The sequence below is a fragment of the Euprymna scolopes genome, chromosome 29, assembly GCF_053919585.1.
Source record: "Euprymna scolopes isolate OS-2025 chromosome 29, ASM5391958v1, whole genome shotgun sequence".
Taxonomy (NCBI): domain Eukaryota; kingdom Metazoa; phylum Mollusca; class Cephalopoda; order Sepiida; family Sepiolidae; genus Euprymna; species Euprymna scolopes.
Genome location: NC_136510.1, coordinates 106,496,874 through 106,516,447, shown reverse-complemented (window position 1 = coordinate 106,516,447; position 19,574 = coordinate 106,496,874). Strand labels below are relative to the sequence as shown.

General features: G+C 31.9%; 1 protein-coding gene across 2 annotated transcripts in view; it reads left to right on the top strand.

The window, feature by feature from the left end:
- Positions 1-19,574, top strand: part of LOC145252803 (cell division cycle and apoptosis regulator protein 1-like) — a 263,934-nt gene that overhangs the window by 119,763 nt on the left and 124,597 nt on the right. The window lies entirely within an intron of this gene.

Sequence of the window (19,574 nt, the reverse complement as noted above, 5' to 3'; positions counted from 1 at the left end):
AATATCATGCCCCATCCCCAGCTAGAATAAAATAAGAAAATAAAAAAAAAATTTTTTAATGAATTTGCTCATGTTAGTTTTTGTAAGGTGAATTCAGCATCCTTTCACATAATATTTGCCTTTCTCACGCCCTGAGGGGATGTGACACAAGGTGGGATGAATGAACCAGAACCCGTAAAGTACGAGCACTTTGACCCTTCAGAAATAAGTCAAGAGTAGCTCCATTGGCATTCCTTGGTGAGGACACCTCAGACAACAAATGATAAATTTGCTCAGTATGAACACTAGAAAACAAGGCCTGGGAAGGTGGACTTCCTAGGGTTACACGGAACATTTGTCTCAGTTTGATAGCTAAAAAGCCACCAAAATGGCCAGAGTTTCTGGCGGACTGATTGTCAAGGCAGGAACTGTAACTGGCATGCTACGAAATACACCCACCACCACATGTTAGCCAAAAATGTTTTCAAAACTCAACAACTATATTTTAAAGGAAAGAGTGTCAATTATTGCTATTTATTCACTAGTAGTCACATGAGTCATTGGCAATAAAGTGGTGTCCCTGGAGTCTGAGTAACAGCACGTGTTTCACCAGATTTCCAGCATTCTCTGACTCTTTTAATATTTCAATTTACTTTGGTTTCTCACAACAGCTGTTTACCATTATTCTACTGATAATAATACTATTATTAATTACTGAACACATGAGATTATTATAAAACGGAGTTGTTCAATATCATATAAGTTCCTTTTAAACTGGCTTTATTTGTTTAATGTAAAAATCCATCTATCCCGTATCAGACAGACACAAACAAAAAATAAAACTGAGTTTGACCTTTCAAACAGGATGTGAACAGACAAGTTACAGAGTACATTAGCAAAATTTTATTCAGATTTACAGGTAAAGTGATTGGGCGGGGCGGGGGGGGGTTCTCTCTTAGACTAGGGAAATCGAACTGTACTCTCCCTGTTCGCTTTATGTCAAATACAAACCAATGAAATTAGATGCAATAAAAATAATCCATTTTTTTTTTTCACCTTATACTTGTTTACTTCTAATATTCCCCCCCCCCATCAACTGAATTCACTCACATTATTTCAAAGGGAAGTTTTTACTTGAAATATTTTTGACAGCTGCAAACATTTTGACAAAATCAACTTTTTTATTTGACATTGTTTAACGTTACTTGATTATGAATGTCTGAATTTTTATTGCATGCTTTTCAATTGTTTATAGCAACAAAAAAAAAAAAAAAAATGGGGTCAGCAATGTTGACCTTTCGTTCAGAAATATGTTTATGAGAATTGCAAATTCCCACACAATCATGTTTAAAACATACACATTACAATTTTATTTTAAACTAATGTACACACGCTGTCAAAAATGATGGGAAAAATAGGCTTGGCTTCACATTCGCTATTTTTTTTTTTTTACTGTATGTATGTATGTATGTATGTATATATATATATATATATTACTATAATATTCATGTAAAATTATAGAATTGCTCCATTCTACATATCATAAATTATCATTTCTGATGACCTAAAGAAAAAAAAACATCCACCTTCGACTTTATAATAGAAAGTGGTATTTTCTTTTTTTTAATTAATTTTATTTTTTCAAATTAATTTCAAGCAAATAGCTAAGTCTGAGGTGATTGTCGGATTTGCTTTCTCACTTACCGTTACGATTGGAAATGATTTTATGAGGGAGGGAGGTTTGAACATCTACAGGAGAGCAAGAATCAACTTATATATGTGAATTCTTATGAATGATATCTATATATCATAAAGTTATGTGCTTATATATTTGTATATATAAAATTCAGCTCTAAACGATTTATGAATTTTGTAACACAGTCAGCAGGTGAAAGGGTAAGTAACATGGGCTATATTTAGTTTAATTTGGTTTTAAGCAAAGGGGGGCTAACCTTTTGTATAAAATTAAATCAAACTAAATATAGCTCATTTTACCCACCCTTCCACCTACTGGCTTTGTTCCAAAATTCATAATAGGTTTATTGGTTCCCCTGCACAAACATTAGTCATGGTGAAAGTAAATTTTTCACTCGTGGAAGGGAACCCCTCATGCTCAGCTTATTAGTTTAGGATAGAATGTTATGCGTATCTAACTTTATGAAGTGGAAGTTCTTTATGAAAATTCAGATACTATCTATGTTTGTGAAATATTAATAGGTATGAGATATCAGTTAATGTTCCCTAAATTTCAATTTCTCTGGACTATTTAAGAGGGTATAATTAGTACAACCTCCTCTTTGAAAATTATATTTCAAATTTGATCCATATATTAAATAAGATTCTCCAAACTTCAATTTCTAAAGACTGCTTACTGGGATTCAAACTATGTAATAAGGATTCTAGATATAAAGTTTAATAGCATTATATCTCGATTTTAAGATTCATAAAGTTACATGAAAATGGTGCAAAAACTGTTTGCAAAAGTTTTCCCATCATGAAACTGATGTTCTTGTATATGTATGATATATATATACATATATATATATATATATATTATTGCACTACTGACATGTTAATCATGTAGTTGGATAAATATTTCCCTTTTTTTTTTTCTTATCAAGAACGATTTCTTCTTCCGGTTTCCTATTCCCAAAACTAACTTAAATATATCGAGTAGTTTTCTAATCAGCTTATTTCCTACTTTTAATTTCTTTATAACCCTATTTCCTATTTATGCATCAGATGTCTCAAAAATATTTGCTGATTTTTGGTAAGAAATTTTTTTTTTTTTTTTTTTTTCAGCAAGGTTGCAAGAAAGTAATAGTGTATATGGCGAGTAGGGGAGTGTCTATTTTGAAAAAAAAAATTTGGATATTTTTACTTTTAAGTCCGTTTCATTTTTAAATCTCAAAAGTCTTAAAGTCTTCAAAAGAATTATCTAAATTAAGAGACAAATAATAATCTGTTGATGATAAATCTGCTGAATACGGTAGATGCAACATAATTTCTCAATTTATTTCTAATATTTTATTCATGGCCATTTCTACCATGCGTCCATGCATTGTCTTGAAAGAATAAAATTTCCTTCTATTGATTCTACTAAATCGCTTCCATTATTAACCTTTAGAAAAGGTATGAACCCATATATCCTCTCTCTAGCCATCAATTAAATAGTCTGGTAAACTAGACTTCCAAGCATTGGTCATAAAAGCTACTCCAAGATGTCGTTAGTCTTTTTCTGCTTATCGCGACATTGTTTCCAGTTGTCTTAGCTGGACTTGACATTGTTACTGGACTCGAGCAATACTAGTTCTCAAGAGGGACAGTTGGGACTGTACAACTCTTGCTTCATTATAGCCTTTTCACACAGACTTCCTTACAGGTATATCCATTGTCTCTTAAGATTGAGTGGGGGTGTTTATTACGGTGATGTGCAATTGATGGCATCTTTTTATTTTTTTTTTTTAACTTTCCAACTTACTACTTCTATAGTCAAAATTATTTGAAAAATAATAGTCGTCTTGTTTGCAAGCAATACTGATACTTCAAGTTAACTGCTGCTGATGTTCAATTGCTTGGCAACAAAGACATTTTCCCACCACAAATTATAAATGTTTAAATAGAGAATTTACTCACCTAACACAAAAATATCCTTTGTTAAAGTTATGAGACAAAACTATTGTTTGTTCTGGGATTTTTTTTCAAATTTACAAATTTTATAATTAATGAGCAGGATCCCTGACTGATGTTGCCTGAGGAAATGTGGAATTGAAAACTTATCCCCTACTCCTGATCTCTAAACTTTTTTTTTTTTTTTATACTTATATATTTTTAAGATAAGTTGTATGTTTATGGTTGTCAAGCCCACGAACAGACACCAATAATTTTCAGCACACCAAATTCATATTTTATAAAATTCTAAATTTGAATGTTTTGTATTAGTATTTGCATTATTTTCATTTTTACAACAAAGAAATCTGAAGAACCTGATTTAAAAAAAAAAATGAAATCCGAATACCTTATTTAATTGGAATTCTTATTGAAATAAGTATTTTGTATTTATCTGCGGACTATTATCCTCATCTTTTAGTTGTTTCACGATGTTTCGGTCAAATATTTCTGTGGCCTTTGTCAGGTGGAGATTCAACGTTTCTATCCACTGCGCCACGGGCCCTGAAGGTGCGATCAAGGTTGGATTTGTTGGTTTTATAAATCCATGTTTATTTGTTATCTGATCCTTCATTGTCGTGAAACAACTAAAAGATGAGCATAATAGTCGCAATAAATAAATCGATAAATAATACAAATTACTCATCTCAATAAGAATTCCAATTAAATAATATATATAACCATTCAGTATGGACTCGACAATGGAAGATCAGATAAGGAATAAATGTGGATTTATAAAACAAAAAAATCCAACTTTGATTGCCCTTCAGGGTGCTTGGTACAGTGGATAGAGACATTGAATCTATACGGTTCCAGGTGAACATTGTCTGAAGATAGCAGTTTCAATCAGTGTGTGTGTGTGTGTTTGTCTCCATTTTTAAAATTATTTTTCAAAGTGCATCTCCTCCAAGACGCAAAATAGCAAAGTAGCATGAGGCAAGTCAAATGATTGCATTTTTTGTAGGCCATTGTCTTATATACATAAGAGACCTTGTCTGTTTGTGTGAGGAACAATCTCTACCAAACTGTTAATTTGTTTACATACAAACTTGAAAGTTCATATATAGGGGATTTGAACCTGTGGGACAAATTCGATTTTAGTTTTTAGCTAGTAAAAATACCTAACAGGTTAAAATTGGAATTTGGCAGATGTAACCACTTACACTACACATGCAAATATACATTTATACGTTTAACGTTATATTCAGTTTTGATATGCATATGAACTTGGCTCAGATGGTAATGAATAATGCTGGGGAGCTATGTTTTGGTTGTGATTCTAGCTGATGGTACCTATGTCTTTTATTTATTTTTTAACTTTTGAAATCACTACTAGATATTGGGTACAATATAATAATCAATGAAGAATTGGCTCTATGAAATTTGCATAAATTAAAATATATTAAAACGTATTCTACAACCAAGTAATACTAGGTGACCTAATATAACAGTAAAACATAAATCAGCTTTCACAGACTTTGTTTTCAAGCAAAAGAATAAGTATCTTACGAAATAAAATCTTCCAGTGTAATGAGTGGCAAGCATAGTATGTGTTAATGGGAGCGTGAAAACTGTTTCACCTATCTTTTTATAAGATGCAATAAAAAAAAATTGTTTAAAATAAAGTATTGATCGGGACAAAACAATGAAATTGTTTAGTGGAATCAAAAATAAAAAAAATTGTTCTACAACACTAAAGTTTAGGAAAATTAAGAAGACCTGATTTTAATGTAGCTATACCAGATAATAAAATAAATGAAAATCTCATTTTGTTTTATATATAAGAATTCATTTGAAAAGTTTTTGTTCATATTACAAACGGTACTAATACTCCAGTTATCTTCTGCTGATGCCAACATTCACTTGAATATATATACTGAATTATCTCCCTTGGTGTCACACAAAGGAATATTGTGTGTGTGTGTGTGTGTGTGTGTGTGTGTGTGTGTGTGTGTGTGTGTGTGTATATGTATATACGTTTGTAATATTTTAATCAGCTGATTTAACTTGACAAAAAATAAAACAATTAAGTTAACAGCATTTATGTTAGAACTGACATTTTGGTTAAAGGAACTCATGGGGGAGTGGTTCATTATTTATCATGTAAAGAGACTATATAGCTAATTATTACTAATTTGTCTAGAGATTGGACTTTTGGCCTTTTAACTTATCTCTATCTGACATACACCATGAAGAGAAAAAAAGATGTTATGCAACAAAATTCCATTGCAATTTTGTTGATATATTAATATATTAATTTTTGCAAGAGTTGGTATTTTTTTTTTTTTTTTCTATTCTATTTATGTTTTCGTATTTGAATTTTTTGGGATACTGTTCTCATTTTGAGTGTTATTTTCACAATGTTTCGTTCAATGTAACTTTTGACTTTCAGGTGTATCTTGTCGAACTCTGGAATTTTACCAAGTATTTTATCCGCTTGTCACAGGTCTTTACTTGGTAAAATTCAGTTGTAAATTTGCACTCTTCTGGAGGTTGAAAGTTCAGTCCTCAGTGCGGGCGATATTTAAAATACAATTGCAAATTAGAATTTCTACACAGTCATGGATGACAGGATGAGAGCATGCCATCCCTATAAAGGATTCTGTTTGAAATTCCATGAAGATTCCGGAGTTTGGTAAGATACACCTGAAAGTCGGAGGTTGCATCAACTGAAACGGTGTGAAAATGACATTCAAGATGAAAACAATAGTCTGAAGAATCCAAATAATCTTTCAAAAAAAAAAAAAAAAAATCAGGAACGTAATATTTGTTCAGCTTTTACATTCTAGTTTAGTATTTTATTTACAGATGATTTTTAAGTCAGTGAATAAAACAATCATTTAATGCCTTTACGGTTTTTCCTTTTTTTTTTTTTTTAAAATTTAATTTAATTTTATTTTTTTATTTTACGTGTCTCAACAAACGCATAAACAAGACTAAATTAAAACTGCTTGTTTACCGGAGGCGGGTGGGGGCATGTTTTTACATTTTGTGAATATAGAATCCTTCATCTGAAATGTAAGTTAATGCCAAGACAACTGTTGGGAAATATGTGTTCGTTTCAAATAAAACCAACTAAGAATTCTAAAGTTCCATTCTAAATACCAAGTTAATGCTTTGATTGTCGATTAGGAGGCAAAACAGGTTACATATTTTGGTAGAACGAGTAATAAAACTCACCCACTTGATGCAGCTTCAGTATTGATTTTATATATTTGTATGCAATGTTGTTTAGATTTGGCTTAGCTAGCAGTAAAGTCCTGACACTCTTTAATAATAGTCGAATTGTTACAGTGGAATATTTTTTTTTCTCATGATAATCGAAAAACTCTTATTAAAGGTTATGTTTATAGTGTGCTATAATGGCTCTTCTTTGAGGTTCTTTTGATGCTAATGATGATTGTCTGAAGATTTTGTGACAAGATATTTTGGCTGGATGAAACACGTCAAGTCATTGTTAATTACAATTAATTGGCACACATGATTATAATACTGATATCCCATTTATTCAGAAGAGAAGAATAAATACTGCTATATTTTTAGAAATTCCTTTTTTCATCTCAGTTTTGGATATTGATTTCTGATAGCTTTAATGGAGCCAGGACCATTTCTCCCTATATATAAGGTAAGGTGTGTGTGTAATGTACAAGATAATCTCTATAAACTAATGAACGGATCGTTATGAATTTTGGAATATATATTTTAGGCAACACAGTACTATAGACACATTTTATTTCCAAACTTTACTATTTGGAGGAGTGCCACCGAAACAATACCATATCCCTCAAAGAAATGAAAAACAAAATTCTCCTATTCAAAAACTGTCTATATCATGTTAAACCATTGTTTCTCCAAAACTGAGCAGCATTGATCTGGTCGGTATGTAGATTGGTGACCATTTGTAAATACCAGATCCTGTAACATTGAAAATGGAAGGTGCAATAAGGTTACTTAGCAAATATATAAATTCATGTCTCTTCTCATGAGCTCTGAGTAAACTAGTAGGGTAGACTAAACTGAAAATTTGATATGGCAACTAATCTAAGAAAGGGACTCCGAAATAAAATTAGTCATTCTCCACTCCTCCTAGCATGGTTTCTATTCATCTTGGTGGTTATTGCCTACTGAGAATCTAATTAACCCTCATCCTAAATTGGTCTTTCACTGCCTTGATGAGCAGTGATATAGTATAAAAATTCTATGATTATATGAATATTTTAGTGGTATATCTAAAGAAATAACAAGTGCAAACACTGGCGAGGCATAATCATTTTGAAGTTGGGTATATACACTAGTAGATTGTAATTTTTTCATGAAATATGGAATTTCTTCGCAAAATAAAAAAAAAATAAAAAATAAAAAAGGATAAAAATTAATCTAAAGAGGAAATGAATTAAGAAAACTTTGCTTTCCTATTCATCTACACACACCCAACCCAAGTAAGTAGACTGGAAATCCTTATTTGGAAGATAATCATTGCGAAAAGGAAATTCTCTTTACTTTTATTAATGAAGATTAAATATTAATTAAGAAAAAAAAAAAAAAACTTTATGATGAAAAAGTATAAATGTTTTGACAATAAGTTTTGTTGGTTGTGCAAAAGAACTGTCATTTTATATCTTTTTCTTTCTTTCATCCTTTTCAGTTTTCTAATGGCGTGTTTTGCAATTGTCATTTCTTTAATTACTATGATAATTAAAGGCGGGGAGGGTGCGTTTTCTGGAATTATTTTATATTTAAAAATGTTCAACTTTTGAGAATGTTATTATTCATTGAATGTCATTTTTTCTGATGCTTTTTTTTTTGACTCTGAAAGAACGTGGTGGTTGTGAACTCTACGTGTCTTGTTAGAATTCTGTTGTGCTACTTTGTAACTTTTTCAAAAATAATCCTTTGGGAAAGATGTGGGGCCATCTGTTTTCCATTTAGCTGTGAATTAACTAGTAGACTTAAATCTTGGAATGGCAAGGAGAAGGAAATCCCCAAATAAACACTCATTATGGGGATCTATCACTCCCATCAACCACCTTGAAAAACTCTATGAAAAAAAAAAAGGAGGGGGGGGGCAAGAGAATTGTTTGAAGAAGTATGTGTTGCCAAACTCTGTGAAAAAAAAAAAAACTTAAAAAAAAAGTGAGATAAAAAGTTAATTTTGGAACTCTGATTTCAATCTCATTTTAGTTCTCTTAGCAGACATGCAAGTTCTTTGCTTTTTATCAGGTTGACAAAAAAATTCTTGTGGTTTTTAACTTTTCAATTCAGATAAACATATCTCTGCTCAAACAAAAATTTATTGATTGAAATAACCACCATCAGAATAAACACACTTTTGCCAACGCAAAACGTGTATTTATGCCAATAACATAAAAGTCTTGCGTTCTGGTGGGGATGAAGTTGCTGAAGGCATTTCTGATATTGCTTAAATTTTTTAAGCATTTCTCATGCAGAAAATTGTCAAGATGCTACAAAATGTGGTATTTAGAAGGTGAGAGGTCTAGAGAGTATGTCAGATGAGGCAGTTTCATAGCGCAATTCATTCAACTTCTGTAGAGTCGGTTTAGCAACGTGCGGTCAGGCATTGTCATGGCAGAGAATTGGGTTTTTTTCTGTTGACTAATGTTGTGTGTGTTTGTTAAAGTTTCTGATGCATTTCATCCACTTGTTGACAGTACTTCCCGCCGAAATGGGTTTGCCTGCATTCAAAAACTGATTAGACTAGTCGCAGACCACGAAGCAGCCAGCATGACCTTCTTTTGGTGCAACTCTGGCTTCGGGGAAGAGTCATGGAGCTATGTCAGCGTCTAACCATTAAGTTGTGTGTCGACAGTTGTCATAAACAACCCACTTTTCATCAAAAGTCAGAATCTGGTTGAGAAACAGGCCTTTTCTTGTTGCGTAAAAGAAGGGAAGATGACACTTCATAACAGCGTTTTTTGTTTGTTTTTGTTTTTTTGTCGTTCAATTCATGAGGCATCTATTTATCAACTTTTTTTTTTTTTTTCCAAAGAAGCAAGTTCTCGAACAGTTGTGCATGGCTTGGCTTTGACTAAGGCTCTTAATTTATTGTTGTCAACATCCGATGGTTGACCACTACGCTCATCATCTTCAAGACTCATCACTGCCACAAAATTTCTTAAACAACCATTGTGCTTTGCGTTCAATAGTGGTTTCTGGGCCAAATGCTTAGTAGATATCGCAAGCTGTTTCAGCAGTTTTTCAACTGAATTTGCTTTTTTTCCGTCTTGTATTCAACGTTTTGAAAAGACAATTGTTTTAAAATGATTGTAAATTAAACGATTAGATAAAGTGAAAAACGCTCGTTAAAATGATCTAAAGTAAAGATATTATAACAAACTTATTGCAAATGCATCATTTGAAATGAAAATTAAAAATTCGGCAAGAATATTCTTCTCAAACTAATAGTTAATCCAGAAAAAAGTGTTTTCTATTTATTTAATAAAATAACTGATTTTGCCAAAGCACTACAGCCTTAGTTCCTTTTTGTCTGGATTTTATTTCTTTTTTGTCTTTCTTCTTTTATTTTTCTTTGTCTTTCTTTTCCTTGTTTTTTTCTCTTTCTCTTCTCTCCATCTTGCTTTCTTTTTTTCCTCTTGCAATAATTTTTCCATGAAAATCTAGAATCCTAATTTTGTACTTCCTGTCTCAGGTGTCTTTCAATTCTGACTTTCTTGTTTACCAAGATTAGTATTTCAGTAAACATTTTTCTAAATCACTTTAAATGTGTTTTTAATATTTATCACTGGCACATCATCCAGGTTGTGTTTACTTACCTTCTCCACTATCCTGTACACACACACATTTTCAGAAATTCATCTTCATTTAGGTTTTTTGCTTTGTTTTTTTCCTTTTGGCTATTTGCATTCCTGTCTTAAACTTTTTTTTTTTTTTTTTTTTTTTTTTTTTTTTTTTTAGTGATTATTTCAAAACTAGTCTGGGATCCCGGCATTGCCCGGATGTTTGGAGGTGTTGAGTAAAAAAAAAAAAAAAAAAAAAAAGTGGTACTAGGCAGGCAGGTTCAAACCCGTACCGTGAAGGAGGAAAAGAATTTGGAGGGGGAAAAAAAAAAAAAAGTGCCGTCTTTGCCGTTGCATCCATTGCCAAACCGGAAGTGGCAAAGGTTTAAATTAAGGCTAATCATTCAAAAAGAGAGGATGACTTTCGAAAATATCGGCGAATAAAAGCGACCCCCCTCCTTGTGGAAAAGTGCTCAGTTGAGAGTGAAAGAATTAATTTTTCGATATATCATCTGAAGGGTTGAGCTTCAAAACGATACCGATCTTGTGAAAATCTGTTGCCTCAGTCGAAAGTTTTAGGCATACATACATTTAAACACGGATGAGATTTATATTATAAACTAGTGGGGGTACCCAGCGTTGCCCGGGTGTTTAGAGGTGTGTGTGTTGGGGGGGGGGGTCAATCAAAACAAAAGGAGACATAAAGAATAAGCGAAATAAAAAAACTTCTAAAAATCGGGAAAAAAACCAGCAAAAAAAACGAACGTGATGCAAATGAACGATGTTAAAATCGGAAAAAAAAAAAAAAAACACGAACGTGATGGGAAAAAAAAACCCAAAAAAAAAACGAACGTGATCCAAAACGAGCGCTGTTAAAACTTAAAAAAATGGACAAACAAAAAACAGCGAACGCGAAAAATGGCAACCCTGTTTCAATATAAAAACTTTAAAAATCGAAAAAATAATTTATCTGATATGTCGGATCGAATCTGCAATCTAAAGATAACGCTGACACTTTAACCATTGTGCCATGACCGCGTGAGCGAATCTGGATCGCTTTTTATAATATTTAAACTAATTCAAGGACCGACTTCTTTTGCGCATGTGTATTTGCCTAGATTGTCATGAAGGAATGATTTTTTGCTACCCCTCCCTGAAAAAAAAAAGTGTCCCGTTGAGGGTGGAGGAATTAATGTTTTTAGCCAATTTTTCGATATTTGTCGCCCAAAGGTTTGAGCTTCAAAACGATACCTATCTGGTGAAAATCCGTCATCTATGTGGAAAGCTTTTGCAAGACATATAAACACACACACACACACACACACTAACATACTAACACACATTTTGCCTTTTCTATATATAGATGTTGCTTCAAAGAAGAATACCGCATGCATAGATACAATGTAAATGTGTGACAGGTTATTCAAATGTAACTCCATACCAATTTAATAAAAAAAAATTGACAGATGTACCCCTTCCCCACAAATTATGTTTGGATTATTTTCTAAGCTATTTTAAAGTCAGATTTGGATTCCTTCACTAAAAATCTATGAGTACCAAATTTCAATAATTGCCAGCAAATTAAAATGTATGGATTTAAAAAAAATGCTGATTCAGCAAGATTTCAACTTGCAATATTTAACAGTAATCGTGATGCTAGAAGGTAAACTTACATAGGCATAGTGATGATTAATTTTCAGCATGATACCATGTGCAACCGAAGGGTCATACTTACTTGACCTGGTATGATTTCTGATGTATACTTCGCCTGGTTTTGTCTGTAGAGGAAATGAAGTGGCAGAAGTTGATTCACAGCTGTGCTTAAGTAGTTTATTATGAGTTACATTCGTAGTTGTGTAGAGCAACAATCAAGTACAATTTTCACAACAGGATGGACTCGTATTGAAAGTTAATGCGAACTTGTACAGCCTTCCATAGTGTGCCGTTTAATTTCTCCATTATTTTCATGGTAGCATCTACTTGTTTTTGAAGTCGCAATACCTTTTCCATGTAGGTAGCCAGTAGTTTCTTCTGAGAGAAAGTCAGTTGCTCTATCTGGGCAGATCATATTTGGTATGTGAACTATCGTAAATAGTTGGGTCAGATATTCGATGACAGTTTTTACTTGTTGGCCATAAACATGTGGATACAAAGGGAAAACAAGAATATCCATGGATTATCGTATTTGTTACTATGTATAGACATGGGTAGGATTCCGTTGACATCTATATCTAATCTGTTTTTTTTTTTTTACTGTACCAACATGTAGAAGCTTAAATATAATGCGAACAAGCATCTTGCTACACAACTCCCCACTTAGGATGCTTATAATTCACAGTAACGTCTTATGTCTTAATGGCATTGTGTCTTGTTTGAGTTGAATTCGATAAATAAATAAAAAAAACTCTGTAAAAGTATTGTTTTTATGTTCTGTTAACGATTATGAATTTGGGTTTTAGATGTGGGCAATATGAGCACAAAATTTTTATGCTTTTTATTTGGTTGCATGAAAAAGGAGTTTCTTTAGTCAAGTAATACCAGGGTGGTATAATTTACAGTGAACGTTGCAATGATTTCGTAAAGATTGCGTGCAGATATTTTGGAAAAAACTATCAACAATAGTTATTTTCCTTTGCCAGGACCGTACACGATGCTAAACTTTAAAAATGGTGACGATTCAAATGTGCCCATGTCATATATTGTCATTTTTGATTGGTGTTATCAAACAAGAGGCGAATATGCTTTTCATTTATAATTACAGTAAAGTTGTTGCCAAGTATGGAATTACTCCTCTTTCTTAGAGCGTCAACAATGGCAGCTGCATCTTTTTTACAACTGCATGATCCTTAATTTCACTGCAACTCTGTTTCTAGAATAGAACACAACAGGGTTGTTTTGTTGGTTTAGGGTAGCCATTTTACATTTGTTGCTAGCATCTGTTTCTACTACAAATTCTTTTTCTGGGTCAATAGTTACCAAGGTAACATCTTTCAAATTGTTTTATTAGCTTGTGAAAGGAGTCAGATACCGAAGTTTAGTACTCATATTTTATCTGAAAAGTTCTGGATAAATATTTCTTGCAATAAGAGAGCATTCCAATAATTCGTCTCTTATTTCAGATTTAGAGAAGGTGGCATCTCTAGTAAATGTCTGAGCCGATTGTAGTTGGACGATATTTGATTGTTTTGGATAGTGTACCCTAGTAAAATTATGAATGAGGATGAAATGATGCTGTTATTAAGTGTGATGTTGTGCTGTTCAACTATCTTAAAAGAATTTTGCTTTTCTGGGGTTTCCACGGGTGATATCATCTACATAGACAAACGCATATGATAATTTCTCCTGCTCGACAATGTTATCAATAGAAATACTTAGATGCTGGAAAACTTTCCGCTCTAATAATTTCTTTCTCCGCACTGCTAGACTTTGGTATTTTCTTTCTTTTGGTTTCCTGCTTCTCTGACTGTACTGACATGCAGAAGTTAAAGTGTAGTGTGAACAGACAACTCTCTGCTCAACTCCCTACATAGTATTCTCGTCAAATTGATCACAAATAGTAGCCTCTTATGGTCAAGTGGCACTGTGCCTTGTTTGAGGTGAAATAACAATAGTTCTTTAGAATGCAATTATTCCATTTTTAACATCGAATGGTAAGCGAGTAAACTCGTACAATTTACCATGTACCCCGAAGACTATAGTTTTACCATGTACCCCAAAGAACCAGCAAAAGAGCCAAAATGCAATAAAAAATAATGCAGTAATGATATCAGCTCAGTATATTCACAAGTCATGTGGCTTTTCTTGTGTTATTTCTGATTTCTAACAGTAATTTCAGAAATCTGAAAATTGCATGATTTAGCAAGATTTCTGTAACATGAAAATGTCTGTGTTGGTTGCTGTTTCATAGTTATAAGTTGGTGTCGGTTATAGACAATATTTGTGGGTTTGATGTATGCCGCATTCAAAGCTCTTATAACAGTTGTTATCGTTTGTTAATGATTTCAAATATTTCTGTCGATATGCTATTCATCAAAGTATAGAACTCTGTTTCGTGGGGTTCAGTTTCTTTGATGCCATCAACCGGAAAAAGATAATTTATGAAAGTTAATTATTGACATTTTTATGGTTTAATATTGGAAATATTTCATGCAAAATTTCTTCCATGAATAAAATGATCATTTTATAAACTGCCCCCCCCTCTTTTTTTTTTTTTTTTTTTTTTACATTTTAAATTAAAACACAACTTCTGACATTTTAAAATTAAAATACAATTCTATATTTTTTTTACATTTTAAAATTAAAATACAATTATATATATATATATATATATTACATTTTTAAGTTAAAATACAATTCTATTTATTTATTAATAAAATTTAGCAACAACATTGTTGAAAAAATTTTATTTTAGAGTGAGGTTCACGTTACAATATAAATATACATTATTCTTGAATTACATGGCCTAGGACAGAACAAGTTATTATTTAATGTATTTTCAAAATGCTAAGTTTTTTTTTTTTTTTTTTTTTTTTTTAAATGTTTGCATGTTCTGTCCTATGCTATGTAATTAAGGAGCGGATAATCAATACTTTCGGGGCATTTTACATATTTATATAATTTTGAAAAGTTTCTTTGGTATTTTCAGGGTGCTGACATGTAAATGTTCAAAATGAAATTAGAACTTTATTTTTGTTTTCATTGACAGCACGGAGGTAATGGGTGACATTTTACCACAAAAGGTTTTGTGATGCAATTCCAGAAAAATGAAGTTGCTTATTTTATCCTTCAAAATTTATTCCTCCTCCTCCTCCTCCTCCCAACTTCATAAAAATATGAAATTTAGACAAAAATGTTATCTCTTTACTTGTTGTTGTTCATAATAAATTCCCTTTGAAAATTCCCTTTGAAAATTACTTCATCTCTCCCCAATATAATTCCAATTATTATAGCAGTTAATTTAATCATTAATCTAAACATTTACGGCTGGATCATGTTGAAGTAGTGATTCTTGAATGTTAAGCAACATTAAGTCTGATCAGTACTTAAAATAGGTGACTTTTATGAATACCACATATAGATTTGGAGGTGGTCGTGGTTTTGGGGACAAGGTATGAACCCACCTCATCTTCCTAGATATGGCTGAAATAGAGTAGACTAGACTCTAGCTTAAGAACAAGGGCAACTAGTCTATTAATATTACCATTTCTTCTCTGCTTATCCCAGCATTGCTTCCACTTGATTTCTCCTTGCATGATAACTTCACACTTACCGAATCCAAAGTGCCTGCAATATCTTACTGAGTGGCAATTTACAAGATGTCAAAATTATGCACATTCAATGTGGTTGATTTTCGTATGTGTCAGCAATTTGTATGCATGAACATTAAGCTAGACAAAATCGAATGTGAATCGGAAGGAAATTGGAAACTTATGAATGTGAATAGATTTGTGCAATTGGTTGTTTTCTTAGTTTTGATCCGGCGTTTTCTTTGAGCAAGAGTTCTTCACATGTCTTGAACTGTTGCTGATATTTTTTGTGCCACAGGAGACTTTTCAATTTGTTATGACTTGCCACTAAACTTAAGCAATGTCATGTCCAGAAAAGTGCTGTTAAAGATTGTGCAACATTTGCTTCACTATAAAATCCATATTTTGCAAGTAACATTTTTAGAGGGTATCTATCTTTTCTCGTAATAGGTCAATCAGTTAATCTAAAAAAAGAAAATTGCTATGAAGATGTGATTTCTTCAGATTTGTTTTTCAATTCTCAATCCAGTGAAAGATATCACATCCTTATTTTCCTGATTCAGTTTGTTGTGCAATAATTTCATGCACAAATTTAAAAAATAAATCAAAAAATATCTATTTTCATATTACTTTGTTTTTGGTCTTAAAATGCTCTTAAGACGTTCGATGCCATCTTGATATCTTTCGTTTTTGATTAATTAAAACAGAATGATAAAGGTTAAATGAATGCAATTTGTCACCAAGCTCTTCGATTTATCTCCCTTTACTCTTCCTCACTGAAACTACAATCCTTGAAAGGATTAAAAAAAAAAAAAAAAGCCTGGAGGAGGAGGTGACACAAATCGATGATAGAAAGTAGTTCATATAATCTATTTCTCGTACAATAGCTGTCAGCAGTTTATACATTTCCATTGTCAAATATTCACCTTTACCTTGTAGATGATGAAGATATACTATTTTTATAACTGTTTCCTTTTTTTCTTCCATTTTACTAATGTATAACCATTTATCAAGGCCTGAAAGCCATTTGAAGATAAGGGTTAATGAGATCTTCAGTTGGGATTGAATAGCAACATCTTGAAAGGATTGAAAACTGTTCGATGGTCAGAATTTAAGTGAGCAGCTTCACAAGAATTTGGTAACGTTAGATTTAAAAACTGACCTGTTGTAGTCAGCTAAGAAGCAGTCTCATAGTATTGTATTCCACAGATGGGAAGTTTTTTTAAAAAAACTTTGGTACGTTTGTACTAATTCTTGTATAGACTTTGTTTGGGTAGGTACAGCTAATAAGTTTAAGCGATTTTGTAAATCAGTAGTAATTTTGGATATGATAAGCCAAAGAGGAAAATTTTGATTATTTATCTTAACTGTTCAATATCAATAACCAGGTTTTTAATCTTCGATTTATTTTATATATATAACTGAAATTTTGAAATACTTTCTGATTACAGATTGTATGATATTGTAAACTAAAGTCCATATAAATATTAGTATCAATATTTATAAGACAATCCCAATCAGATAAAGCTCAATATATGAGATAGAGCAATATTACAAATGAAAATTTGGAGTTAAAATTGTATTAATTAAAAAACTTACAAATTATTTAAAAAGTAATATAAAAAATTTAAACTTTAAATTTTTTGTATTCTTGATTAAATAATAAATTTGTCAATTTTTTTTAAAACTTAAATAAGTGACCTTGTCTCTGTGGAACAACCTCTACCAAACTATTGTCAATTTTTTGATCTAAACTTGAAACCTGATATATAAGGCATTTGGACTTGTGTAACAAATTCGATTTGATTTTTAGCTGCTAAAAATAACTGCTAAAAGAGTCAAAATTAAAAGAAAAAATATATAGGAATTTGACAGGTGTAAATCGACTTAAACATGTTACTTGTACGCATGCACAAATATGCATTTATACTTTTAACGTTATTTTAAGTTTTTATCTGTATGGATTTAGCTCAAATAGTAACGAATAATGTTGTAGAGCTGTATGTTTTGGTTTCAATTCTAGTTGTGGCATCCAAGTAATTTATTTTTTTTTTTTAATTACTTTTGAAATCCCTACTGTATATTGGGTAAAAGATAATAATCAATAGAATTTGGTTCTATTATAATAATAAATACAAAATCTACAAAAATTGAAATATCTTATTTAAGTATATTTTACGACCTGGCCATGCCAAATGACAATTATAATATATTGGGTACAAAATAATCAATAGATAATTAGTTATATTATAATAAACACGAAATTGGTATGAATTAAAATATATGTAAGCGTATTTTACAACCGTTAAGTCAAGCGGCTTGCTATTGTGTGTGTGTTCTTATTAACACCAGATTTCAAATGTGAATCTCAAAATAATGAAATGGACAACAAGTGCTACTAACAACAGGGGCGACGGAACCTGACGAAACCATGATCCTTTTAAACTTCGATCCTTCGGATGACAAATATCGAAAAATTGGCCCAAAACATTAATTCCTTCACCCTAAACTCGGCTGTTTTGTACGGGGGGGGGGGGTCGATTTTGCGTCGCCATTTTAGCAAGTCCTCATCTTCTTTTTGACTGACTATGCTTAATTTCAATGCTCTCCACTTCCAGTCAATCCATGGAGACATCGGCTAAGACGTCACTTTTTTTTTACCTTGTTCTTTCTTCTTCGCATTACGGATTCGAGCGTGCCTGCGTACTACCACTTTTTTTTTTTTTTTTTAAAAACACTTCTGCCTACTGTTGTTTTGATTTTCCCCTCCACCCCCGCTGCTACCACTTTTTTTTTTTTTTTTTTTTTTTTAGAGTTCCTTACTACACCACCCAAACACCCGGGTAACGCCGGGCACCTCTGCTAGTTATAAATAAATGGAAACTCAAAATACTGGAGGGGAAATTGTGGCAATTGGAATATGATTGTACATTTATATTGCCTTACGATTTGCAATTGTGAAATGGATATAGAATCCAATTACAGATCCATTTTTCTCTAGTTTATGGTGGGAAATATAGATATAAGAAAAAAAAATGCTTTCTGATGAAGTTGGAGTTTCCGGTGGGTGGGGGGGGGAATTGTGTTTGGTATGGTGATTTCTTTAGTAAAAAAATAAAAATAATAAAAACCCACTTCAGATAAAAATTGCTGAACCTCAACTCTTCTACCTCAAAGGTGGGAATTCTGAGATGAAATGATTCTTATAAAAATTGCTGACTTATGACTCTGACTTCTCCACCTTTTACCTTCTAAAAATAAATTCTCCCAGGACTGTTCATTCATAATTATATTTACACATGCAAATCAGTTTTTTTGTTTTTTTCTTTCCATTTTTATTCTGTTCATTTTCCTGTTCTTCATCTCAATATCTTTGCCTTTTCATCAGCATCATTCTGTCACCAGTGTGCTTTTGCTATCAGAAATGATATATGCTATTCTAATCAATTTCTCAACTCATAATTTTCATAATTAAAGTCGCTTTTACAAAAAAAGCAATTATCTTGTTTACAAAGTTAGCTACTGATTGATTAGTTAGTTGAACTTCTGCATAGAACTCGCAAAGGTTGTGCCTCAGGATGTCTAAAAGAATTCAAGGTTTACTCCTTCCAAAAAAGAAAATCCAAACCAAATAATTTTTTTGTTCTGAACAACATGCTGCACTGATCATACAAACTCGCCAATCAGAATAAGATGTATAATTTTCAGCTTTTAAGCAATCAATGACAACAGCCAAATATGACAAGATAATTTTATATATCAGATTATGTTCCAATCATTGCATTGGTTTAAAGATGTTTTTTTTAATTTTTTCTTTTTTTATTTCATCAGGAAAGAATAAATTATTTCCAGTCCTGTATTGGAATTAGTCTTGGTTATTTCTGCGGATTTTCTTTGATATAGTAGTACTCATTATTTTCTAGAT